Consider the following 26,962-nt stretch of genomic DNA (forward strand, 5'->3'; position numbering starts at 1 on the left):
GCTGGCAATCCCACAGTAAAATAAAAGTAAGCAAGGCTCCTGTCCTAAAAATAACACTGATATTGGGAAAGAAGAAAGCTAGTGATTTAATTTCCAATACTTAGTCTCAAAACATTAGATGAGAAAAAAAAGTCATTTATAGTCAATGTGAGAAGTTGACACTCAAGAGACCTGTGGGTTTTTGGTTTTTTTTTTCTGCATGTCTGTGAGAGGATTCCTTTTAGGCTCTGGGAAAGAAAAGCTGCTTATTTCCCTTTGTGCCTCCAATTCTGGTAAAACATAAATCAACCCTGGGAATCCTTAACACAATTAACGTTAGATACAAAAATAAAAAATGTTATTGCTTTAAGGCAGTTCTTAGGCAAGTTAATCATGGCCATTGCCCCCACTGCCTTCTAGAGGCAAATGCACCGTTAGAGTTTATCAGCACCCTGAGAATTAGATTTGTTCCCATTCTCATGGCAGCATGATTGCTGCATGGCATTTTTGCTGTCTGTCAAATCATAGGCACCTTTAATTTTTCCATTCCGCTCTCTTGTCATGGTTGCTTTTTTGACTTTGCTGCAGCGCAGTGCTCACTGATCACACCCCAGCTTGCTGTCTGCAGGCAGTGCTTGATTTCAGCATCTGCTGCTCCGCAGGGGTCAGGAGCAACACATGGCAGGCAGCCCCTCTCCTGGGGCCCAGCTGGTGGGGCCACTGCTGATACCCCCTGGGCACAGGGGCTGACACCCCCAGGAACACAGCACCCAGGCTGCACAGAAGCAGGGTGCCTGCACTTGGCCCTGCCGGCGGGATGCTAACAGACACAGGGCTGCCTTACCCCTCAGTTAAATCCGCTGATTTCCTATCTTGCAGGACTGGTGTTGTGATTCAAACTCAATGCCACAGAAAGTTAATAGTTTACGACCCCTCACAAACCACACAAACTGGCACAAGAGATTTGTGAGCAATTAATTGATAGCGCAGTACAATCTGAGATAAGTAATAAGCACTTTTACTCACAGAGCTGCCAATATGCATTGCAGAGCTTCCTGATTTGGCCCAATCAGTGAAACATGCACTGAACTGCATCCGTAATAGCTTTTTTCACCATCTAATTATCATTATTTGCATTTGTGATAGGTTAAATGCACTGATGGGATCAGACACACAGGAAGCACTCAGCACTGGGGATACAGAAATAGTAAAAGAGGTCCCATTTCAGGAGAGTAACACTGCCAAACCATAGAAGTCCCAAATACTGCCTAAAATACAATAGTGGATACAATAATGCAATGCCCGGAGGCGTTAGCCTGCTTCTGGGCTGCCTCATGAGATTCAGGTGGAGAATGAAGAGGGCAGCAAGCAGCTGGCACAGCAGCCTGGATGTCAGCCCCATTCCTGTGATGGCAGTGCTACCAGGAACAGCCCTGAGCCATACCGAGGCACAGCCCCACTGCGCTGGCCCAGCAAAACCCAAACGCATTCCTGAAAGTGAAATATGGGGTTCTGAGTTCCGTCCCAAAGAGAGGGAAGTGTTCATCTTCCTCATCCTCAACAAGTTTCTAGTCACTGCACTGCTGTGTTAAAGGCCCACAGCACCAGCACAACTCTTTCTCAGAAAGAAATAAGGAGGAAAGCCTAGCCATTTCTGCAAGAAAAGGCTGAGGCAATTTCCTTCGTGGGCCATAAATCCCAAGTAGAGAGAGGCACCTCCTGGTAGCACTGAGAAAAGCACCTGTGTGTCCTCTCTCCCAGGAGCCCAAGATGCACTTTCTCCCTTGCCCACGCACTAGTTTGGGGTCGGCACTTCCTCTAGTCCCACAAAACACACCCCAAAACACTCAGTCCCTCACTTCCCAGGGCTGGCTCACAGCCGCACATCCATCAACAGCCCCACTGCACAGCAGGACCTACAGTTGGCAGGACTGAGACCTACCTGCCCTACTCTGTTGCAAAAAAAAAAACCATGAGAATGACCACGTTCCTGTTTTGAAATGCAGAAAGACTTCAGCTTCAAAGTTATAGGAAGTTCGGCAAAGGGCTGTTTCAACACAGACTGAAACTGTTGTGGAAAGGCTAAGCTGAGATTCCATGACAGCACTAAGATGGCGGGTAAGCAACGGTAAACTGCACGGTGAGGATGCAAGAGCATCCTTCACCCTGCAATGCCAATGAGACACATGAGGACATCCTCTGGACTGACCTGGCTGTCAGGGAACCAAGCCCTGGGGATAGATCCCTTCCCATCAGGTCCCATTTACAAGGTCACAAAACCAAGCAGATTGCTAGGACAGGGCCACAACATCTAGACATGGATCGCTTTTTGTTTCTAGCCATAGGCACTTTCTACACTTATCTCTGTGTGCAAACTGAGCAAAATAAGTATCTTCAAATATCCTCACTACAGGTTCTGCTTTGGTGAGGTGATCTGTAAAAAAAAAAAAAAAAGGGGAGGGGTAAACAAATTCCACAGGAGTACAAATTCATTCAGGCAACAGCCTCAATCCTCCTTCAGCTACAGCCTTACAGTAACTTCACTGGCCTTGGCAATGTCAAGTTATATAATTCAATGAATAGCCAGGTTGAAGGAGTCTTCCTGTGGATCTGAAGGCCAGGAAGCAGAAGTACACCTGACAATCAGCAAAGGAATTATCCTTACAGAAAGAAAATCTTAGCGGTTATTAAAGAATAGGTACTCGTTTTGTATTATTACTTACAGAGCCAGAAAAAAGAAATAATAAAAAGGTAAACCAAAATAATGAATTACTTTCCACTCTGAAAAGTGCAGATTGTTTTAAAACATGATCAGCTGATAAATTCTCTTCTGTCTTCACGCCAATTTTTATTCTACCCAATAGCAGACTCATGGAGAGGGTCTTCATTGTCATGCCATGCCCCTGCAGAAATCATTACATGAGAATAGCCACCATTTGTAGAACTGGTGACACACATGCTCATGGAAATGGACACTCTTCTCACACCAAGGTTTGCGCAAGTTATTGCTTTGAAGGCTAGTACATACCAACAACCAACAGCTATTTAAAATCAGTATTTCTGATCTACCTTTGACCGTTAGGATCACCCTTTATTCAGCCATAGCAATTTTTGACAGATAACATGGAACAGATTTTGTAAATTGAAGACTGTCCACCTATCTAAATGTTTACAACTGTATTGTGTTGTTTGGCATGCACAGTATTGATCCTTTGTCCCTTGGATTTTATATGAAATACTGTTTTCAGCAGCAGATGAACCTCTGGAGCAGATAAATCCAAGCTGTATGAAGTCCGTAATGTTTTTCAGCATGACAGTTTCCAGCATGTTAATCATTTTACTTTCATGGGTAACTATGAACGTGCTGCAGTCTGCAACTGTGCCAAAATGGACACTGTCTCTCATATGAAAATGCCTATGGTGTAGAAACTAGTGTATTGTGCTTCCCTTTTAGAAAGGAATTTTATGCTCCTCCAAGTGCAGATGTACCCCTTTCCTTCCGTGAAATCCCTGTCTAAAGATAAGCCAAATAAAATCTAGAGGCAAAAAGGAAGAAACATCATAATTCTACTTTTTTATTATACAAGGAGCCAGCTCTCCAGGATTACAGCTTAGTACTCAGCTCTGTAATGAATTATTTATCCTAGAAAAACAAAAATACTTTATTTAAGATGACAGAGAGCCTTTAAATTTGCTTCTTATGTATGCATTGACTAATTAGATTAATTAAGCATGCATACACTTCTGAACAATCAGACAGGTGGCAAATCACATTCAAGACGACTTATGTGATTCATCCTATCATCCTCACACTTGACAAATGACATCCATTCCAGCATGAAACCAGGGCAGAAAATAGCCTATTACTTGCAATTTACAGTACCATTCTTCTCACATTTTATTTACTTCTTTAAAGAAACTAAGACAAACAAAGAGTTCCCAGCAGCTAATCCTCTTTCATATGAGCACTCAGAAATATTATTCACTGTACTGCATTAGAACAGCAAAGTCTGGTAAAGCTATTAACACCGTGACTGAAACTGAAATCTGTGAGATGCAGGAACCCTGCAGTAAGGCTGGAGAACTGCGCTGAGGCACTTACTCAGCACTGAGGTGCTGTGAAACAACCTTTCATTTTCTTTCCAAGCAATAAAACGAAGGAAGGGCGAGAGCTGGGATTTCTTTACCCAAACATACCTTTGCTGCTTGAGACAGCCACAAGGCCAGAAGCTCCCGAGATGCTGCACCCTGGCGCGGCAAGATGGCAGCCTGCTGAACCAGCGCGGCCTCCTCTCTCCTGCACTGCAAGGCCCAGAGAAGGGCCTGCACCCTCACACAGAGCCCAGAGGGCAGCCCACCACCAGTTCCCATGCCTGCAGCCTAGGGACAAAGACCAGCACTCGCTGCAGACAGTGCTAGCCCTCCTGGTGCCACCAGACTTCGCAGCTGCAGCAGGAACCAGAGGGATCAGACTGGCAGCAGGAAGGCACCAAGATCAGCTAGAGCAGGAACATCATCCACACTTCCATTGATAGGACAAGGGGGAATGGTTTTAAACTGAAATAGGGGAGATTAAGATAAGATGTCAGGGGAAATTTTTTCACTGAAAGGGCAGTGAGGCCCCGGCATGGCTGCCCGAGAACTGTGGGTGGGTGCCCAAGGCCAGGCTGCATGGGGCCCTGGGCAGCCAGCCCACAGCAGAGGCTTGAGACTGGATGATCTTTAAGGTCCCTTCCAACTCCAGCCATGCTATGATTCTGTGATTCTGTGATTATCTCCACAAAACAAGGAAAGTGTCCAAAAAAAAAAAAAAAAAAAAAACCAGCCAAATTTGAATAGAAGGGATTTAACAGTCTTTGCTCATCTTTATGAACTTAAATGCTGAGGCTTTCACTACGAGTTAATGAAGGGTTTGCACAGCTCCTTTTCTTGCATGCTGTCACTAATCAGGAGCAGCGAGCTACCTCAAAGCCTCATTACTAGCCAACAAAAAAAGGCAATGAATCCTCAAACAGAAGTTTTGCTGCAGTGGCACATTGCCATTTAGCTAGAGGGAGGCAGGAAAGCAAGTCAGCAGTGACATATTCTGTGCATCCAGCTGGGAGGAAAAGAAAACCCCAGTATAATACCCCATCTTATCGGAAGTAGTTAATCTGACATAACTTACTTAAAAAATTACAGTCTATTAAAAAGGCATGTAAGCAATGCAGCTGAAAACAAGTCTACACAGGAATCAGCTAGCATAATTATGGTCGGCTAAAAAATAGGAGAGAGAAGAAAAAACTGTGCATAATTTACCAGCTGACAAATGTTAATGACAAATAGAAGAAAACAGGTCCTTGACAAAGAACAAATAATCACTGCTCACTTTGTAGTTTCACTTCAGAACTCAAACATTTTTATCCAAAAAATAAATAAATAAATTATCCTGCATCTTTGAAATTACCAGGTCAGCACAGAGAGGGGTAGTCCCCACAACGTGCATTATCACACACAGGTTGCACATGAAGAAAACACATTTGTGCCTGAAATCCTGCAAGATTAATATTTTTCTCCATCTCCTAACAAGATAATCACATGCATTGTGTAACATTAAGCATATGAACAGCCCTTCTGGAGCTATACTTTAAATTCAGGACACGCTTAGCTACTTTGCTGTACTGAAGCCATTGGGAATGCCAGAGAGACTGTGCTATATGTTCCACGTAGACAGATAAGAGGGCTGTGAGGATTTAAGCATTACATCCTGCTACCCACAAATCTCTCTCGTTGCAGTGTGAAAAATAAGTCATCATCATTTTCAGGTGTTACATTTTTGTTGCTTCGTGTCTGAATAATTTCACAGGTCGGAATCACAAAGGTGCAACTCTCCCACAGCAGCTTTCAGCTGAGCCCCACTAGGATACCTGCGCAGAGGCCAAAGGCCCCTGATCCTTACTCATTTTCTCCCCTCACATTAAAGGCAGGCAGTCTGCATTAGTCATGACAGTGAGTTACAGGGCATGACAATTAACCCTGGATGGGGATCAAGGCCAGTAATTTGCAAAAAGAACAACTGTCCTTGAGGTGAAGATTCTCAAGCACTGGGCACTATAGCAGAGCAAGGGAGACACAGGCATCTACATAAGACACTAACTGATTTTGTGACGTGCAAAATATGCAGAGTTATCTTGGGAAGGAGACATGCTAAAAAATAGTCTCAGGCCTGGAATAACTGCAGGCTGATTTTTAAAGGAACATTGGAGCCTAACAAGCAGCTAGTAGGACTTGTTGCATCATAGACCACTATAGAAACCACGGGCTGAGGAAGCAAACGCACCGACTGTCGTCTTGAATGTTGTCCACACTCGGCTCTGGAATGTCCCAGTGACCAGACTGTCACCTAGACGAACATACGCTTGGGGTAAACTTCCATTACATGTTTATCTGGCAGATCCACGGTGAGAAGATGACATGATTACCCAGATGTCAGTGATCAAAACCTAATTACCAGGACCTAATTTGTTATCTAAAAAAAAAGAATCCAGTATGACAAGTAATTATTTTACATACTCACCTATTCACACGCTCTTTCAAGAGGCAGATTTTTCATAGCAAAAGACAATAACTAGCAATACCCAAAAATGTTACTCAATTCGGATTTAAGTGTCTTACTAGGCACTTCGATGCACAGTTCTATTTACGCCCGACACCTTTTCAGAAAAGAGAAATCTTGACAAAGGAGGGTAGACACAAAGGAAATACAACTACAAGGGATATTAAACAAGTGGAAGGTAGTAATCAGAACAGTCTGGTTACATACATATTACAATATGTAATTTGTAAGAGGTTCTAAGGCTATCAATGACATTTTGACACTAGAAAAAAAAAAGAAAAAACCCACCAAGAAAAAGGAAAAGAGCCTAAAACCAGTTCAGACTAATATGAACAGCAGCAGTGGAGGGAGGTAAGGGCTGCAAGGCAAGGACCCCTGAACAGGCAAGCCAGCTCATATCCAGCCATGTGCACTCAGCCTTTGGCCTCCCATAGGTGGGCTGTAACACAGCAGGTTAAAGCAGTCAGCCTCCTCCTCCTCCAGAAAATTCAACCAGTTCACAATTGCCAGGAGTACTGCAGGCATCAGTAAAGAAATACACTGTCTAGGGTGATCTTACAGCATGATTCCAGTCTAGCCTGATTATAGAGCTGAACTTCTGCTTGCTATTTTCAAGAAAACAAATCACTATGTTACTTATCACAGATAAGTATTTTGGAGGAGCGTAATATCTTATGAGTACAAGCATGCTTTTATTGAATAATCGGTTCTTGTGCAGTGATTAGCTCACTGCTCTGAAAAATGGGGAAAGAAAGCACGGAAGGTGGAGGCCCTAGAAATCTGGTACCATCTTCCGTACTGCCCTCTGCCTCGCCTTACTATTCTAATTGTGTATATACAGCATCTTTACCAAAAACCACAAAATGTGTTTTGACAGCTCTGATAAACACAAGGAATGGAGCACAAGCATTATAAATACGTCTGCACAACACGTGAAACAACATGTACATAAATAACTCCAGCAATTTTATTTAATATACTCTAGCTTTCAAATGTTGTTTCCCTGGCTTGTCCAAGAAGGCTGACTCCAGCATGAACACTGCAGGATTCACTACTTGGAATTTTTTCTTTCTTTTTTCCCCCTTTAGAGGTCAGCCTCTCAAGTAATAACTTCTGAATTTCAGCTGTCAGCAATATTTCTTCCTCTTTTCTCCTGCTGCTCAGGTCAATCATCTTTTCCCATTGAAGACGGAAAACCTACCTGCTCCTTTGCTCTCTAATTATAATCTTCAATTCATCTTCCTTCACTTTCAATTCTTAAACCACGCTGGTCTTCTTTTCTCTGTCTGCCACTTGAAAACTCTTGAGGCAGGGGAAAAACATATTCATGCAGCTAGCCAGGATGACACATAACCAGTAACTAGCATTTAGTTCTATTCATAAGGTCCTTGTCCCTTCCTAAGTGTCACCCTGAAGTTTAAGCACATGCAATTGCACATTTATTATGAGGAGAGAGCTGCTAGCAAGTTCAGCCCATAGCAGAGGACCACACGTGTTGTGCCTTCCCAGTCTTGTCTTGCCCCTTCCCCAAGGTTTCCTCCTTCTGAGATCCCACTGATTCCTGTGCCAAGTAGCTCCTTCCCACCAGGGATGCTGCCTGTCTGCACCACCAAGCTGCCAGAAACCTGAGCCAGGAGCCAGCAGAGGAGCCACAGAACAGTGTGCCCAGTGGGGCCCTTCTGCTGCCTGCAAGCTCAGGAAGCCTCCTACCTTTTTATTACTTCCAGCATTACAAGCAGTCTTGCAAGAGGGGCTTAACCTCAATACACATCATCTATCCACGCCAGAGGATTTAGTAGTCTGATTTTTTAATAACTTTATCAATATAGATGCGTATTAAAGCCTTCCTGGGCATATACATTTTCATCTCATGAAGTAATCAGCCTTGGGAACAGACAATAGACAAATAATTCTTTTTAATCCCTGTCTTTTCAAGTTCTCATAAGTTCTTATAAATAGCACAACTGAAACATCGCTGTTATTTAAGGGAATTTAATCTCTGAGTATTTCCCAAAGACACGTTGCATTTAATGGACTCCACACACCACATCCAGAGCTCCCAATGTTACTAGCTGGTCAGAACACTTGTTAGAAGGACATCCCAGAGATGGCACCCGACCCCATGGCTGTCAGGTGAGGATGAATGCTGGGATTTCTCAGACCACTGTACCAAAGTGCTTCAGATCTCCTCAGCAGCCAGTTTGAAAGCATGTGGGTCAATTCAGACAGTGCATGAGGGAGCTGTACTTTTTAACTTGCCTGAAATCCTTGGTTCTGAGGACTTGGTAGGAGCAAAGATAACCTTTAGCATCATGGATCTATCCATCAGGACACACCAAGGAAGTGCCTGTCGCTTGCTCCTAAGAAGCACGCGGTACCCCACACAAACTCTGCAGAGCAGCGGGGAGAAGCAGCCTCCTGGTGCAACCGTCCCACTCCCTGAGCAAACTGCATCTCGCTTGCCCCAGGAGGACAGGCAACGGCAGCACTTGTTTGGAGAACAACCAAAGAACACCACATCTCTGTTCAGAGCCCTCTCTGGAGCCAGCTGTACCAAGCCAGAACTCACATTTCAATCTGTTAGGGCCATTTTTCCCTTTCTGACAATGAAAGCTAATATGAAGACTTTTATTAGCCCTTTGGAGCCAACAAGTCCAGAGATCTCAGTGTTACGACAGACACAAGATGCATTAGTGCGTCTATATGGATTTAAAGCAGTCAATGAGGTCTCGTGACTATCAAGAATCAGGAAACCTAGCCACAAGGGTTTCTTTAACCCTTTTTATTAAAACCCAAATTACTTCCATGCTGCATTTTCCAGTAAAGTAAGCAGAGTACTGCCACCAAATATGACCATAAAATGGAAAAGAGTGAAAACAATTGACATTTCTCTTGTGAGTTCCCTTTCTGGACTACAGTTTTGCACAAAACTGTATTCATGAACACAAAAACTAACAACAGCTTATAGAGAGCGAGGCAAAACCAGAATTCATTCCAGTAATCGTATTATTGAAATACTGTGCAAGTGGACCTACAACAAAACAGTGAGTACAACCTCATAACAAGAACGACATTCCCTTAGTAAGGCCTGGAACAAAAATAAAGGTACAGTATGGCAAAGATCAGAAACTCCAGAGAAAGCTGTGGAATGCACGTTTAAGTGAAAACTGGTGCGCTGCATGGGGACACTGAAATAAAGCATCATACAGAGCTGCTGGTACTGGTCTCCATCAAGCCAGTAGCAATATTCCTAATGATTTTAGTGGCAACAGGTTTGTACCCACGGGGAACTCCATCCAAACTCTAAATATTTCACATGCGCTAAAAATGAAAATACACATACATTTGAAGAGTTTGTTTTTGTCTGCCAGTTTTCAATAGTAGCTTGATTAATCAGAATCTTACAACAGTTTCCTCACCACAAAACAGAAAAGTGAGTGTCAAAATACATAATACATTTCACAAAAGAAGCAAAAAAGCAAGTCCAAGGCAGCTTCTACAAGATCTGCTCACACAGCAAAGAAACTGAAGAAAACCACAGCAAATTTCTGCTGAGTTTTTCTACTAGGTTAATTCAGGGTGATAATAAAGTCTCAGAATTAGGCTGCACAGGCAGGTGTAATCGTTACCAAGACTGATAGACTGTAAAGCACCAGTGTTCGAACCTTAATTTAAATCTCTAGTAGAATTCATATTAAAAGACATATTAGGTGATCCCTCTTAGACTGCTGTGAACTTTCCATTATATAAAGTAGTCTATAAAGTATTTTCCAGCAGACTGTTTGCTGTCTTAATTATACAGCGTGATATATAATCTATACCATTGGCAGTTCGTTCTCTCCCTGGCAATTTTCCAGCAGTACAATAATAAACCCTTTGTATGTTTTCAAGTCAATAAATAGCTCAAAAATAACAAAAGATCTTTCACTTTAAAGGCCCGTTTCTCCTTTTTTGTTTGTTTTTCTTTTTTAAAAAGAAAGCTTTTTAGTCCAGTAGAGATTAAAAACCTACCAAAAGTCAACAGTTTTAAGTCAATTAAATCTAGAGGAGAAAACTCTCTAAGATTAGAAAATAGGTTTTCTGGGTTTTGCGCTTAAATTGTTTGGGTTCAAAGGACAGCGAATTCATTAAAGAAGCTACTGATAAAAATTGCTCGAGCCCTTAATACAAAAAACTTATTTGACGTTAGTACTGTGAGCGCTGACCTCCCACAGGGAACGGCCATTTCTTCACATGCAGCATTCGCTCTCGAGAGCAGCACGCCGTGACGGCAATGCCCCAGCAGCCGTAAGCCAGGAGCAGAGCTGGTAACTGCAGCTTCTCCTGCAGCTGCGTTCTCATTCGCGCAGTGTATAAATACACATGTATAATCAATATTCTAATTAAATCCCCCCCAAAATTATACTGCTGCAATTCCCGGCAGATTGATGACTAAAATACTGCACCTGGAAAGATTACAAGATGCTATCGATGGCTCGGTACTTTTTAGGGCCATCAGAATAATGCTGTTAGTGATAATGGGATACTTGTGCCACCGTGACAGCTGGTCAGCAGCCCCATCACAGTTGTCAGGTATTTACAGATGCTCTTATTTCACAGAGATGTTAGGGATGATCAGAATAAAATGACAATAACGACACTATTAATAATGGTGGAAGAACAGAACCACACCCCACACCAAGCTGTGTAATGGAGGGCAGCCATGCTCCCGCCACGGTGCTGAGCAGAGGATGCTCCAGTGGCCACAAATGGAGGAAGGGGGGAAGGAGGCAATGCCCCGTGCCACATTAAAAGCTTGCAGAATGGTGGCTCACCCTGGTTTTTGGGCCGCTCTCAATTCACAGCCCTAGGTCTGCCTGACTTCAGAGAAGCTTTGTCAGGACATGCCTCACCGAAACGTCAGATGGTCTGCCAAAGAAAGCTCTTGGAGAAGCGAGCACAACTCGCTATCACACAGTGACTACAAAGACGGAAAACCTTGCTCCTTCCAACAACAGTTGGGTGAACCTGCAATATATACAGAACATACAAACATGACTACTTAAAAACATTTGTGACACACTTCTAGGGTAACATAGTAATGCATGCCAAATGCAAGAAGCATTTATTCCTCATGCGGGAGGTAGGAAATATCCTCAAAGGCTTTTCAATCCTATATTGCAAAGGACCTAATAAAAAGAAAAATCACTGTTTTTCATTTTACAGATGAGTACACAGAGGTGTAATGGCCTTATCAAGATCCAACACAAACCTGAAGGAGAGCTGGGAATAGAACCCCATTTCCCAAGCCTAGCAAAATGTTTTCCAAGGCACACAGTTCACTCAGATTTCATTAAGAAAGAAAAAAACCTGCAGAATACTATTAGAACTCTGTAAGGCTATCCTAATTCCACACCTTCTCATATCCTTTAGAGTCTTCCCATGGGTGATAACATTCCTAGACCTGCCACAGGAGGTGAAACACACATGCTTAATCCAGGAATTTCTTTCAGCTTAAATAACTGCATTCTTACTTCACAGGGTGTGAACAATTTGAAAGACCTGGGGATTCTCCTTGTGTTACGTGAATTATTTACCACAGTGGTGCCACAGACTCTGTTCTTGAAGAGAAACTTCAGGTCACTGTCCTTAAATTACTTTTATCAAAAAACAGAACATAGACAAGGAACAGAAGCGCACAGCAAGGCACGCACATCCCTGAGTTCAGTTCAGTTGAGGGATGCACCTGCACCTCCAGCCATTAGTTACAGAAACCACAGGGTATCTCATGGAGGCAAATACTCTTTAAAATAATATTTTTTCAGGAGTTTGTGAAGAGTTTTCTTTTCTCCTTTGCCTGGAAGAAAACCGTACAATGAACGACGGTAGAAGAGAAACAAGTAGGTTCACTAAATGCAGGACTATCACCAGTTTTTTCCACATATGCATCCAAACCACACTCATTCATCACCAATCTTTCTTTAAAAGAAAACTGCTCTGTAGCTAATGTTGTCTCCTGCCATCCTTATTCATTAGCAGAGGTATCCCATTTCTCCCACTAAATTCAACAGAAGAGTCTAAGTCACAAGTGCTAACAAAAGAGTAGAATCTTCTGAAGTCACCCAAAGGAGCAGAGGAACAGAGCAACACTACTGAAAAGACAAACAAACACACACAGGGCACCAGCAACATCCTAACTCTGAGATGCACTTGCCATAAATAACTTGATTCCCTTCAGAGACGTTGCTGTAATGCATGTCAATATAAATGAGATCAGAAACGGCATGACATTGAACAACAAAACACCCAGTTGGAATTATTTTTTCTGCTTTCCTTCTGGGAATATAATTTTGCATTATAGATAATCATTAAATAGCATTTTATATCTTCTTTATCTTTTTAAAAATTCTTATACAGCTTTATAGCCAAGAAAAAAAAAAAGCAGGAAGGATATCTAGACTGAAAATACCTCTGGAATTACTTTGAAAAATAATTTTTTATCTTTTCTGTATCACAAAAAAAAAACCCTTTATTTTAAAGCAAGTACATTCAGGTGATGAATCACTGCCTTAGCTGAGATTTTGCAGTCTGTGATTGAGTCATAAAGGAGAATAAAGCTGAGAACTGAACCAGGGGAGCCGACAGTTGAGAGGACTGGGACATCAGCAGTTGGTTCTGGGCAAAAACATACCAACACTGCACAAAGGATAAGAGAACAATTATCAATGCCAAACAAAGGCAGTCAGCTCTGACAGTCCAACCCCATGAGACAGAATATAACCTTTTTTTTAAGTGCGTCATTCTAATCTGATATTGACAAAGATTTTTATGTCTTCTGATCTCTTTCCCTGAAAAAGACTGATGCTCTTTTTAAATTAATGTTTCATGTTTCACATCTCTATATTTTTCAGGAAACACAGGAATTTTACTTCTTCAAAAGCTTCCCACAGGTTTCGTATTGTCCCAGATTTCAACTTCCCCATCACTTGAGCAAAGATCATATATAACAGACTTTTTTCCTGTTTAAGTGATGTTTTAAGAATTGAAGGTCTGTCTTCTTCTTTGGGGGTTTAAATTTTATATTTATGTCTTCTCAGCCCTAGGCCTTCTCGTTTCCCAATTTATTTTTCCACTTACTTCAAGCCATCAACCTATCTCTGCCATTAGCTCTGATTTATAATGCTGAGGAACACAATCCAATCATGAATCTTTCTTCGGAATGCCGTAGTGGCATGAGAAAAGAACCCTATTTAGTACTCTTTCTAGGGTAGAAAACATGAAGTTTCCAGGGCTATCAAAAACATGAGAGGCTCTTTTGTCTGATATTCCCATTCCGATCCTCGCAATGCATCAGCTTGGCAGAGGGCAGGCCCATCAGGCACTTACTGGTATAGGGAGGAAAGGGATTTCCTGTCTCACAAAACTAAGATTTCAAAAAACTCTCTTTCCACAACCGGATTTAACTGAGACCTTTCAAACATTTTCCTTAAAAGAAGAGAAAGACAAGTTTAGCAAATTAGTCAGAAGCCAAGGTAAGGGAGATCCGGAGTTCAAACTCGCAGCCTGAACCGGGCAGAGCAGATCTCCATGCTGCAATTCAGGCACGCATCTCACTTGGGTCATCCAGAGGTCTCTGTGAAGCTATCCTCTCCAATTTCCATTCTCACATTAAGAAATCTTTTAATTTCCTCTTTCTTACTGTGAGCAAATACACACAAATAAAACAAATCCCAATTTTTCCACCTACACACCTCCTAGGACAATTCCACATCTTGCTTGTTGTCAGCCTATCCTTTTGTTACGTATTTCATGTGAGTGCTGTGGAGAAAGACATTTCATCTTTTAGCTTAAAACAATGCAGAGAAAGGCTGGAAAGTGTTGCCCTGTTTTACCTCAAAGCTTGCAAAATTGTAACTGAAAACAAAGAGAACTGGATTTATTTATTCAGTCAATTTCACGATCTCACTTGTGTTATTGCTTACTTTTTCCCATCTTTATCAGTTGTCCACTTCTGCTGTAAATCTGCTAAACAGAGTGGAGGAGGGCTGTAAAATGATCTTAGGATTTATTACACTACTTTTGCAGGACAAGGTTCTGTGATGCAGAATACAGAAGATTCCTGTAGAAACATGAGCCCTCTTTGGTCATTTTGATCTTTTCAGCTAAGCTTTCTGAAGTTACATTAAGTGACATAGGAGCCTAACCCCTTTACCCTGCAGTGAAACTCACGCCTATTGTTGATGTTGCTTTTGAAAATAGGATATAGAGTCCAGATATATATGATGCTACATAAAGATATCAAGTACAATTCACTAAGAAGTTGTTAGAACACTTTTGCAATGTAGTTTTATAGCCAAGAGTCACTATTTCAGTCCAAACACTTCGGCAATTTTGTATAGGAAGTGTCCGACCTTCCTGTGCAGTTTCACATTGTGTTCTCCTGAATACCAATGACAATTCATCTTGGACACTGTAGTGCAACAAAGAGCAGATTAGTATATACTGATATGCCACTTGTCATAAAGTCTTGCCAACGGTTCTCACACATCTTTCCTCTATTATTTTGTCTAATCAATAATAGGACTTATATCTGACTTTTACATGAAAATGGAAAAGAGGGAACCTACCCATCTTGTAAAGCACAGTGCTCTTCTGAGAAATGTTTGGCAGATACTGCTTCTTACAGTAACACTTTACTTTAATGGTACTTTAATGCTGAATTGACAGTGGAAGTCCCATGGAAATGTTCAAAGCATCCACATTAATGTTAAATAAAAGTCATTATGATTTTAGAGATATGCCAGGACAGAAATATCAAACCTGGCAGACTCCCTGTTTGCATGAGGGGGAGGTGCTTGCTAACCTTTTGAAACAGTTGTCAGCCTTAGAGATGCAATGATCTGTTACACGTACACAGCACTTTCCTCACAAAAGTCCCCAACTCTCCTTAACAGACTGCTTTATGTTTGCTATTAAAATCAAAGTTGCTCTTGGGTCATTTCTGGGGCAAAGGGGCAGCAGACAGGCAGGCAGCAGGAACATGATACATAAACAGTGCTGGTGGTAACAGAGACATCTTGCTGAGGACAAGCTCTGTGGAGGATCCTTCGGCCGCCTCACAGCAGCCAGAAGACATCTTGCTGTAGCAAACTAATTGCTCATCTTAAATGTGCAAGAGAGAAGCACAGCATAAAATTTGCTGAGATTTGGGATAGGATGCAAACAATGAGTTTAAATCATTGATGAATCCCTTACTAGAACACAGAAACCCTCCGTCAGTTCCTGAACTTACTCCCCACTCCTGTCGTTTTGAGGGCAAAACGAGCCTGTCCCTGAGGCTGCCATACTCCAGCTTCCACTCCAGGCAGGGGCACACATCTGCCCCGACAATACCAAGTGGAATCACATTTTCACAGCCTTGTATATAGAAGAGATGCAGCAGCATACCAGTATGCTTACTACTATTGGAAAAAAAAAAAAAAGCGTTTTACAGACAGTGAACTAAGCCACAAAGAGTGAGTCTAGCGTCACTAACTCGCAGTCTGTATTCTACTCCTACAGGCATTTTTCCTTCCCCTCCCTCCACACAACCCTCCACATGGGACCAGACAAAGCGGTGGTTCTCTATTTTGTATTTTCATCTTTCAAAGTCAAAGGTAGTATCCAAGATGAGAAAGTATAAATCTGACAATATAAGCATGTAGCTATGTAGGAGAGTCCTACCTTTGCAGGCAAAGATTGGATTAGATCCTGAAGCAGGAAAGTAATTTTTCCTTCAAAAACTTATTCTTAAAACACTGGATGTATATTATCTACATTCAATTGCACTTTTAATCCTCTTCATCTCCTTTTCCTTATTTAAAGTGCTCTGTCTCAAGCCAAACTTGACAAACCATCCATTTTCTGAATAAGTCGTGTAAAAATCACCAGTGAAAAGCAGAAAAGCTCCAGGTGCTTGGAGCATATCAGTCTCATGCTTCAGCAGGGCCTCATGGGCAGAGAGCAGCTGGGTGTGGGTTCTGCCACAATTTCCCTGCCTATGCAGAGCTTCTTCATCGAGCCTGCTGGACATTCAGAGCTCAGACAAACATGAAAAAATAATTCCTACATTTCTTCCAGGTAAATTTCCGTGTTGAGATAGAGAAAATTACTCAGAAAATGTGGGCATATGTAGCCCTTTCCACAGTCTCTAAGCCCTTAGTATTTCTGATCATTGGCTGCTACAAACCTAGTAGGAAAAAACTGCCAATTTTAAAGATTTGAGCAGCTCAATTAAGCCATTTCCATTTCACATAATAAAGCTCAAATGCAATTAATAAAAAAGATGTGGCAATCTCTGCAATAATATTTCATATTCACTTGGAGAAACAATCACTTAAAAAGGTTAACTGGGCTCCGAAGGTGCAATAGAAAGGAATAAATTCTGAGGCAAGTCCAAATTCAGTTACGGGCTGCAGCACAGTTCAGGCCACGTCAGTAAGGCGAGACGGCTTCCTCGGGTGCAATAAGTACAGAGACAGTTTATCCATCTGCAAAACAGATAATGGTGTTGACCTTCTTCGTGTATTCCCGTGACATCTACCAAAGACTACGTAATAAATACTTTCAGCTCAGACTAGAATCCCATGAAGTTTCTATGCAAGAGAGCAACTGGAATATCATCTTTTTCTCTCTTAGCATAGAGGCTGTTCTTGAGAAGAAGTAAAAAATTGGGGAAGAAAACATCCTAGTAGAGAATTCAGGTAGTCTTTGTTAAATAACAGCAGGATCTGAGAACCAAGCAACAGTGAGGGAAGTGATCATCATCACCAGTGCTGTACTGGTTTCATTTCCCCAGATGAGCCTGAAAGTGAACAGCAGCTAACAATTTATCATTTTACCTATTTACACAATTAGCAAATGCTTACATTTTAAAACTGAATCTTACAGAAGAAGTTGAGTATTCTTCTCTGCAACCATGGAAGCCTCTGGCAGGTAACACAAGAGCTGCACCTCCTACCATGCAGACAAAAAAGCGGGGGCTCGAATATCTTCATCCTGCATTTTATGAGTTGAAAATTACAAGCAGAAAACTGGGGCAAAGATCATTAAAAATATATCCCAAAGGCAACATGTGCAATGCGTTTCTATTGGAAGTGTAGGGTGTTTAGACACTGTGAGGCAATCCGAACCTATCCACCGGCAGCTGCCCTGTTAAATCAACAGGAAAAAAACCCCCCAAAACACTTTATTTTTGCTGTGTCTTCTTTCAGCCCATAAGATTTCTTCCCTCAATTTCAGACAGAGGAGGTTTAGAAGCCTAAGGAGAAAACAGATTTGCTAAGAACTTTACTTCTCCCTCTTTGAGAAAAGAAGCCAACAGCAAAGAAGATGAAGAGAAAAATAAGGCATACTAAGTAAGCATACTTGGAATAGCATGATCCCAAAACACAGTTCTTACATTACAGTACTGTATGACTCCCTTCCAGCCTCCTTGGATTATTTTGCCTGAATTTGATCGCTTAATAGCACAGAATACAAAAACCCATATGTAAAACCACCACCAGTTGAAAAGTACGGAAATTCATGCCTAGTCATTTCTTTCTAACATCAGCTGCATTCTTGCAGAAGGTAATGTTAAATCTGCCACAAGAAGGTCAAGACCACACAAAGAAAATAAATCATGGCATCGCTATGTGGACCTGTCTAAAGGTTAAGGATCTAAAGGACAAGCAGATACTCTAAAATATAAACAGTCCCTAGGGGATAATTATTTAAGCAACTCCATTTGAGCAGTCCTGAACAGATGGTTTAGTAGGTATATCAACTATTGCTGTGCTTTGTGAAACTATTTATTACCCACTGAGACTGGGAACAAATGATACTGTAGATGTGTAGCTGCTTGTATCTCTAATCCTGTACAGCCTAGCAATATCTATTGACCCAGAAATATATTCCCAGAACTACCATCTCCCAGAGGCAGTAGCTGCTTAAAGTACCATCAGATAATGTCCTGCAGGTATGAATTCTGAACAGATTAGCCAGAAAGCAGGTTGTTCAGTGGAATTTCCTAGCCACTCAAAATTATAGCAACTGCTGTACAGTTAATGCACCTGAGATAATAGTGAAACTGCTGGCACTATATGAAAGACTCATCGAGTTTATACTTGGCTGCAAATGCAGGGCCTGTGGCTGTGGGCTAATGGTCTGAGCTTCTTCAAGCACCAATACTTTTGCATCTCTTCCAGACAGCACACTGATGCAGTGGATTTCACCTGAATTCCTTCCAGGTGCCCAGCAACTCACTGGCAGGGAGCACAACTGCTCTGAAAGTGCACAAGGGACAGACAGCAAAGCTCTCCCTGCTAAGCGCGCAGAAGGGATGGGGCTCTACAGCTGTGTATGGCAGCCAGACCAGATCTGTGTCACTGGCTTCCAACTGTCTTACGTCAGTGATGAGTAGCAAATTGGGTTACACTTCTGTGCCCAGCAGAACAAGCAGCAATGCGTCCCACGAGTCAGCTGGTTAAATAGGACATGCAGTAGCTGCGCTGGGTGGGAGCTCAGAAGCTGTTGGCTCAGAGAACTCTCAGAGGAACAGCAGCTCTTTGGTGTGATCTCAAAGACAGCCTGTAGTAATCTCTGCAGTTCAGCCCTACAATACTTTTCTAGGATCAGCTCTTTTAGTGTCACTAATTCCTATGAAGCTCCTACCATCTGTTTTGCTCCTCATCTGTTCTTCAGGTATACAAAAGAAACCCCTTCCCAGCTCAGCCACCAGCAATAACTTACCTCCCCACTGTCATAATGGCATCTTTCCCAAGGGAATGTTTTGAGAAATGTTGTCCCAGTAAGATCTGAGGGTTTGACATGTGGTGAGGACCTCTGGCAGTCTGGGCAACACAGAGGGCTGCCAGGAGCCAGCAACGTCCACCAGCACATGGACAGACCAGCTGCACCCAGCACACCTGATCCTTCCCAGAAGCAACATATTTACTGTGCATGTCACAAAGAGAATTGATGTGAACACAGAGAACTGGCACATCCCTGAAGCACTGCACAGTGCACATGGCGACCATGCGTGCGAAGTGGAAGTGAAGCTATCATTCCCTGAAGGTCAGGATGCTACAAACTCAGCACATGCTCAAGATGGCATGTAGCTATGCCTGGGCTCAGCCCTGCACTTCCTCCTCACCTACTCAGCTGCGAGGCAGTCACAGCTGCATACTGGCGAGGCAAAAAGCCATCCAGCCCAGAGGAGAGGCAGCAAGCTGCAGCCACCTGCCCCATGAGTCACAGGGTCAAGTCATCAGACAGCAAAGCTGGACATCATTCCCTCCAAAGACAGGCCTTGCTGCTACCTGCATCTGTCACAGCCCCAGTGTGGCGCTTACAACAGGCTCAGACCTGCAAGATCCCCTCCGAGCTCCTGGCAGCCTGAGGAGCCAGCAGCAGGGCCTCTGACCAAAAGAGAAAACGCATCCCTGCTCATTCCCCTGTCCCTTGCTTCATCAGGGGGCACATTTACACTTCAGCATGCCAAAATGTCACTATGGGGGCACAAGGGAACTGTAAGAGTGAAATAAGAGCAGTTGTCCAGACACTACTTTGGATTAGAGCAGGAGAAAAGAGAAGAATTCACAAGTGGAATTCACAGTGCTGGCAGAGGCTGCCCAGTGGAGCTGTGCAGTCTCCCTCCTTGAGGATCCCCAGAAGCAGCTGCGGGATCCCCACTCTGCAGTGATTGGGCCAGGTGGCCTCCACAGGTGGCCATTCTGAGATTCTGTAAAAATAAAGTGTCTCCAGAAAGTACCCACATAATTAACAGAAGATGAAAAGATGTATATCTCATATAATTTAATGCTAGCAAACAGCACCGTGAAAGTCAATCCCATTCAGTATTTGGGCACCTTGGTTTCAGGTTCTGGGCAAGTACTAAATACAAAATATTCAAAACTCAAGATTTAGGTCTCAAAACACTATGTCAGATACTTGGGTCTGGAATTGAAAAAACTGGGCTCCACGTGGCCCGCAGTCGATGTTCTATGCAGAGGGAATTTCACTGCTCTTGCGCTTTTATCACCTTACCCCAGAAAGAGACTATCCTTTTCCTTTTTCTTTTCTAAGCCAGAGCAAGAAAATGGTTGCTAAAAAATTCAGAACTCCTGACAATTTGGACAATCTTCCACTAATCTTCTCTTCAGGGTGCCCACAATCCTTTAAAGCATGACAAGCTGACAGAGGGAGCCCTTTTATGGTCTCTCAGTACTGTATCTTTATAAACTGGGCTCTTCTGTATGCAACAGAAAACCTGGGATGGCAGACATCGGACAAAGCAAGGTAGAAACAGGCACTTTTAACGGTGTTTGAGGGGGCCGCCAAATGAAAGGAAAAGATCTGGGCACAATAATATGATTCTTCACATACAGAGGGAAAAGCCGCAACAAGAATTTATTTGAAAATGATCCCCCATGCCTGCTAATCTACCTACTCAGGGTTACATGGCACTTCAAAAAAAATTGGAAGGCACTGAAATCTTTGCTGCAAAAATCAGCTCAGTGGAGAACACAGCCCTGCCCTCATCGCTAAGTTAGTTGTTATTTACAGTGCAGCCAAACCAATATGCCCTTGGCACGTGCGGAACATTGCAGCTCTGGGCAGTGTTGGGTTAAGTGGGGTTGAGCAAATTCTACGGCTGCATGTGCAACAACAACTGAGTTAATTCCCCTCTTTTTTTTTTTTTTAATTTAATTTCATCTCTGTTTATATAATGCCACCCTGACTGCTTTCAAACTGCTACCCAGGGGAGAACATGCTCCAACACACCAGCCACGACCAAGCTCATTATAAGCTCTAACTTGGCTGGATACACTCTACAGACTGGCAGCATACGTGTCCGATGCACCTTCTAAGAAACCAACTCTGAAATATTTCCAAATGTAAACTTTACACTGTGTACATTTTTTTTTATTATTTTTTTTTTACAGGAACGTCTGATACTTAGTGGATTTAAAGACATCACAATGATGAATTCACTACACGGCACATGGTGTTCTGATTCCTAAAGATGACCAAACCTGAGTTCAGATGTTGCTGTCCATTTTAGGCATCAAAGTAACATTACAGCAATTTGGACATTCTGATATAAAATAAATATACAACTATAATATGTATAGATGTTTATCTGTATTTTGCACTGTCTGGTCAGCCTGCGGTGCAGCACAAATGAAACCAGCTCACTAGCAAAGGCACTTAACTCCAGGGGCAGCCGACATTCTGGCAGAACATCAAGGCTTTCTATTTTTTTATTATTATTATTTTTTGCCTGTACCTTATTTGTCACGTTTACATCATGTAATTTAAGTAAAAGTACTTTTGCTTTGGAACTGTCTGAACCCTGGTGAAAAATTAGAGAGGCTTTTTTAAAATGCCTTTTTAATTTTGTGTAACACAAGACAGAATGCTGTACACAAAGAAATCACTTCGTCATTTCCACCAGCACAAACCCAAGAAAAAAAAGACATCCAATCTAGAAAGTTCTTCCAGCAGTCTCAATATTAAGACGGGTGTGATCATGAAAGCACTTGGAGGATCAAAAACAAGATCTCGGAAGTTCTATGTAAAACTCAAAAGTTCAGTTGTATGACTAAAAGCACATTTTCAAGTATTACTATGTTATCGTACAATACAAAGAGACAGAAATTTTACAACTTAATAAAATTGTTTCCAAATGAACTATTACACGGACTCTAATAGCATTCCCATTTGACAAAATTACATACTGCATTACAGTGTGCTCAAACAACAAAAAAAATAGGGACATAGATGTCTGAAAATGAGAACCCTCAATTAATAAAACGATTTCTGAAACTATTCATTTATGTGGTCTTTTTAAATGATTATGGCAATACGTTTTAAAGTCAGCCTGTACGCACACGTGCAGCTCTGTTACGCTCCTGAGCCAGCGGGATTGCAGGGAACGCCTATGCTTAAAAAAGGTTCCTTTCAAAAAAGACTGTCATTCAGATGCTGCGCATACTGATGCTATTTCATCCTTCTCAACAATTAGCAAAGATGAAAAGAGAGACTGACTAAACAAATAGACTTTGAAGCACCCTTTCATCTATTTAAGAAACGGTTGTGATCCTATTGCCATCATTTTGTAGTGTTTTATAGCTTCCTGCGATTTTAAGTAAAATATCTATCTGCTTAGAGCAAGTCCGACAGGTATTTCCAAATTAGAAATACCTGAAAGTTCATAATCTCCCTCCTCCTCGTGCAGCTCTCAACAAACACGGTAGGGAAGGCTGATGCGGGGTCTCATTTACTATACTGCAAGGTGCTCTGGGGCACTGCACCCCAAGCCCATAGAGCAGCAGGACAGGCCTCGGGAGCATCAATGGGGGCAGTCAGTCCCAGCGCCTGCACAGCAAGTGAAACAACAAGAGTAATGAAGAAGCACCTGTTCTGTGCTCCAGGATGAGCAGCCACTAAAGAACTATCAATCAGACTGGTGGTAATCACGATGCCTGCACGTGGGCAAAGATGCGAGTGGATTAACCAAGCAGAGACGCAAACATCACCCAAATGAGAAAGCACGCCAGAGCACTGCTGCTCATCTGAGAGAGCAGTAAAAACAGAAATGCGTTACTCCTGTTTGTCTTTGTCTGGGCAACTGCTTGGTTGGGGTTTTGGGAAATGAGTATTGCTACACATGCATGCAGTTAGTAGTGGAAAAAAGGGAAATAAAATTGGTTATAAAAAATATAATATAAAAAAAAACAAACTCCCTTCACCTCATCCCTATTATTGCAAAATGGAGAAGACTTGACAGGAATCCTGATGTTCGCACTGAAACATCTGCAGGGGGCTGGGAGAGAAGGGAAAAGAAAAGACAGAAAGGAAAGAAAAGCCTCCATTGGCTCAGGAGCTGCTCTGCAATTGCAGCTCGCAGCAGCCTGCCCAGGAACACGCAGGAATGCACCCGCTGTGACAGGTGCCCCCGCGCACCTCCAAGGGGGGTTCAGAGCCAGGCGCCGACGAGCTGTGGCAGCAGCACGGTGCTTCAGTTTAAGCAGCCCCATATTTAAATGCTCTGCTGAAAGGAGGCTTTTGTTTTGAATGCTCCTGTCAGTGCTTGCTTTTAACAGGAAATCAATATATCATTTGTTTTCTAGAAAGCAGACACCTGTCCTTCAGGACTCGCACAGCTAAGTTTAGCACTGGTGGAAAATTGAGTAGTTTTGACCTAACTTCTCTTTCTCCATGAATGTCACTCTCTTTACCCAGGGGATGCGAGGTGAGTGAAAAGCAAAAGGAATGAACATTGGGGTATAAGGTATACCTAATACTGCCTATGGATGAATTACCAGCTCTTAAATTCTTAGAGTGATGCTGGCAATGCAGAAATTCCAATGCAAGTTAAAAGCAATTTAAAAAAGATAAATGTGATCCTTTCCTCGTGTTTGGCTTTTGGACCAGCAGCATGAGGAACAAGAGGGCTGGTAGGGCTGGGGCCACGTGCCCTGCGCTGCAGGTGGGCATTGACCAGATTTGGCAAGGACTTGGCAACAGGAGGGCCTGGGGGTTGACTTCTCCATTCATATCAATTCCGCTCTTACTAGGTTACATCAAAGAGAATCTTGACCTAAAAAAAGAGAGGGATGAAGCATCTTACTCATCCCCAAATTAAGGTGAGGAGTTTCCGGGGTTTCTGGAAGAAACTGGAGTTGCAATAACCACAGAATCATTAAGGCTGAAAAGGACCACTAAATCACCTAGTCCAGGAGGAGTCCCTGTTCGGCTCCTAGGCAGATGCAGCAGCAACCACTTAGCGCAGACTGCACCACAAAAGCAGCCTGAAGAAAACAGCTTGAATCCTCCCTTCCTGAATTAAGGGCAAAAGCACTGTCTTGTTGCAAGATGTTTATTTACAGCTGCTTAGAGCAGAATGCAAACAAACATCTTGCAGCAAGCTGTCGGATGGCTTCCCATTACAGGTACAGAGCTTTGCAGTGCTCCAGCAGCTACTGGCAATGTCAGTAGAAGGGTGAGTCACCATGAGGATACTTTGCAATACTCTGCATGAGACACAGTGTCATTTGCCCAGCTTCATCACTCTTCCTGGGGAAAAGTAACGTTCGAAAAGACAGAGCATCTGATTTGCAGTCTTAGCAAGAGATAAATCAGTGTACAATAAGTGATAAAGGAAAACGATTTTGAAAGCTGCAGTTTGTATTCACGGGGCAGTGGAGATGAAGGAGTAAAAATACAATAAATAGCAGTTCCATAGGCACTCTTAGGGAATCCACACTTAAAAAGAAGACTTTGAAGATTAGATTCAAACACTGGATGAATTACACTGAATCATGCACACAGAGTGTTGGATCACTCTTCAGTCACAAGCTAGCTTGGTTACCTCATATCTTCTTATTATTGATACTATTTTAATTCATAAACTGGGATATCCTGAAACAGTGTGCCTTCTCACCCCACAAAAAATAAAGTGTGTCATCAGTGACACTAGAATGTCTCTGGAGTGAGGTAACTCGGCCTCTAATCATGACCAGCAGCAGAGATGACCCCTCACAGATGGGCAGAGGCAGTACAGACACATTTCTTCCCCTTGTTCACTGAACACACCATGCCCCTTACACCATGGATGCAAACATTTCCCCATGCGACTGCAGCACTAAGGAGCACCCAGCATGGCACGAGGGTTATCTGATGGAAACCATTTTCCAGCTTCACCTCTAACACAACAGTGGGGCAAAGAAGGGAACCTGATGGGATTGCTGAAAGAGGAGCAAACTCTGAGTGGAACAAGTTTTTCCCAGCACAGAGACGTGTGGAGCGTCAGAGGGAGAGGCACAGCCATGCAGCCCTGCTGCAGCTCCGCCCACTGGGAGAGCTGCAACACCCAGCCTGCTCCCACTGGGAGCTCAGCCCAAGGGCAGCAGGGCACCTGGAATGCACGTCATTAAGCAGTAGCAGTAGATGAATCCGCTCAGCACCGAGAGCAGAAAAGCTGCAGTACCTTGCAGCATCACATCCCGAGAAGCACCATGTGTGACCAAAGGCACCTTTAAGTAGCAGTAAGAACAGGGTTCAAGCCATCGGGGGTAATTGCTCCACCTCAAGTTGGCAGAGCAGTTGTGGTTATAACACGGGCTCAACCAGCAGTGCCGCATTCAGCCCTGTGGTTTAAAACTCAACCTAGTTAATTTGTGTAAAGACAGCTGCACCTCAGTAGGACTGAAACAAGCTTGGATTTGTTTGTCAGAACAAGCACAATTACTTAAAAGCACTGATGTTAAGGATCCACACCAGTTTAGCTGGATCAGCCTCCAAGCCACTTATTAAACCAGATTTTTTTTTGTCAGTTTTTATTTTTTGTTTTGCATGCATAGCATAGAACATACATTTCCATACCATTCCCATCCAAGCACTTCCACCACTCCTGGCAAAAAGCTGATGAACGTGTCAGGCCTGCCATGTCTCAACAAGCCTTCTCGCATGGTCTGACTGCAGCTTTCAAGTATTTAGCCTGCTTTCACCTCACTGCTGCTTTGCTTTTGGCTGTTAATTCCCAAAGTAACAATCCCCAAGCTGAACTTGTTCCGATTTCTTTCTTATTTTCCTTCAGGGTATTTGCTTTCTACCTCTGCACAGCTTCACGTGGAATAGTTTCCTCTCCCGGCCATCTTCAGTAACTCTGTCGTGCAACATCAGTAGAGGAGCAGAAGACAGAAGTGCCCTCAGTGCTATACATTGACGTGCCAAATAATAAAGAATGTGAGGATTTTGGTATTCTAGAAAGCTGCCATTCAAGGTTATGACCTAATGTCCTTTTCAAATGACAAATCAGATTCCCTTTTATCCTCAGAAGAAAGTATGGATCCAAACTTTCCTTGCTCATCTTAATCATAAAGGGATTTCTGATGGGACTTATAAATATATATATATATAATAATCTTGCATGCTTTATTTTTAATTTCTACAAAAATTGTTTAATTAAGATCCAAGAGAAAAATAAAAGCCCTTTGGGGGTCTATTTTGTTTTTCTTTAGAAACAAACTCCCAGTTGTTGGATAATAACTCAAGCGTCTTCCCACCTCTTAAATAGAGGTAAGTCTTCCCCATTTTCCAGCAATTCCGGTTTCAGAGTAATTGCTTAGATTTACAATACAAGAATCCTGTTACATCATCTCATTTGGAGTCCCACTGCTACAGACGTGAGCAGTGAGTGATGAACTTCATGGAAAAAAAGTCAGTAACTCCATCTTCCCACTCATTCAAAGAACCCTTTTTAATTTTGATTTTTGTAAAGGACTACTTTGAATGGAAATCAGAAGCAAGAGACTAGGAACTCCATCCCCCAATCTATTCTGTACTCAAAGAATAATCAAGTATTGTAAAGTAGCAACTATG

At 42.6% G+C, this 26,962-nt stretch overlaps 1 protein-coding gene and 2 long non-coding RNA genes across 5 annotated transcripts in view; 1 reads left to right on the forward strand and 2 right to left on the reverse strand.

Annotated features, from left to right (window-relative positions):
- Positions 1-26,962, reverse strand: part of EPHA4 (EPH receptor A4) — a 251,216-nt gene that overhangs the window by 167,047 nt on the left and 57,207 nt on the right. The window lies entirely within an intron of this gene.
- LOC110397620 lies at positions 16,367-19,405 on the reverse strand. The gene is made up of 3 exons (XR_002437889.1): positions 19,325-19,405; positions 17,461-17,590; positions 16,367-17,082 (listed from the first exon to the last, which is right to left on the reverse strand). It is a non-coding gene; the product is annotated as an uncharacterized LOC110397620 (long non-coding RNA).
- LOC110397619 lies at positions 19,563-21,699 on the forward strand. Its single transcript, XR_002437888.1, has 2 exons — positions 19,563-19,648; positions 21,520-21,699. It is a non-coding gene; the product is annotated as an uncharacterized LOC110397619 (long non-coding RNA).

Source organism: Numida meleagris, chromosome 4 (genome assembly GCF_002078875.1).
Source record: "Numida meleagris isolate 19003 breed g44 Domestic line chromosome 4, NumMel1.0, whole genome shotgun sequence".
In the NCBI taxonomy this organism is placed as follows: domain Eukaryota; kingdom Metazoa; phylum Chordata; class Aves; order Galliformes; family Numididae; genus Numida; species Numida meleagris.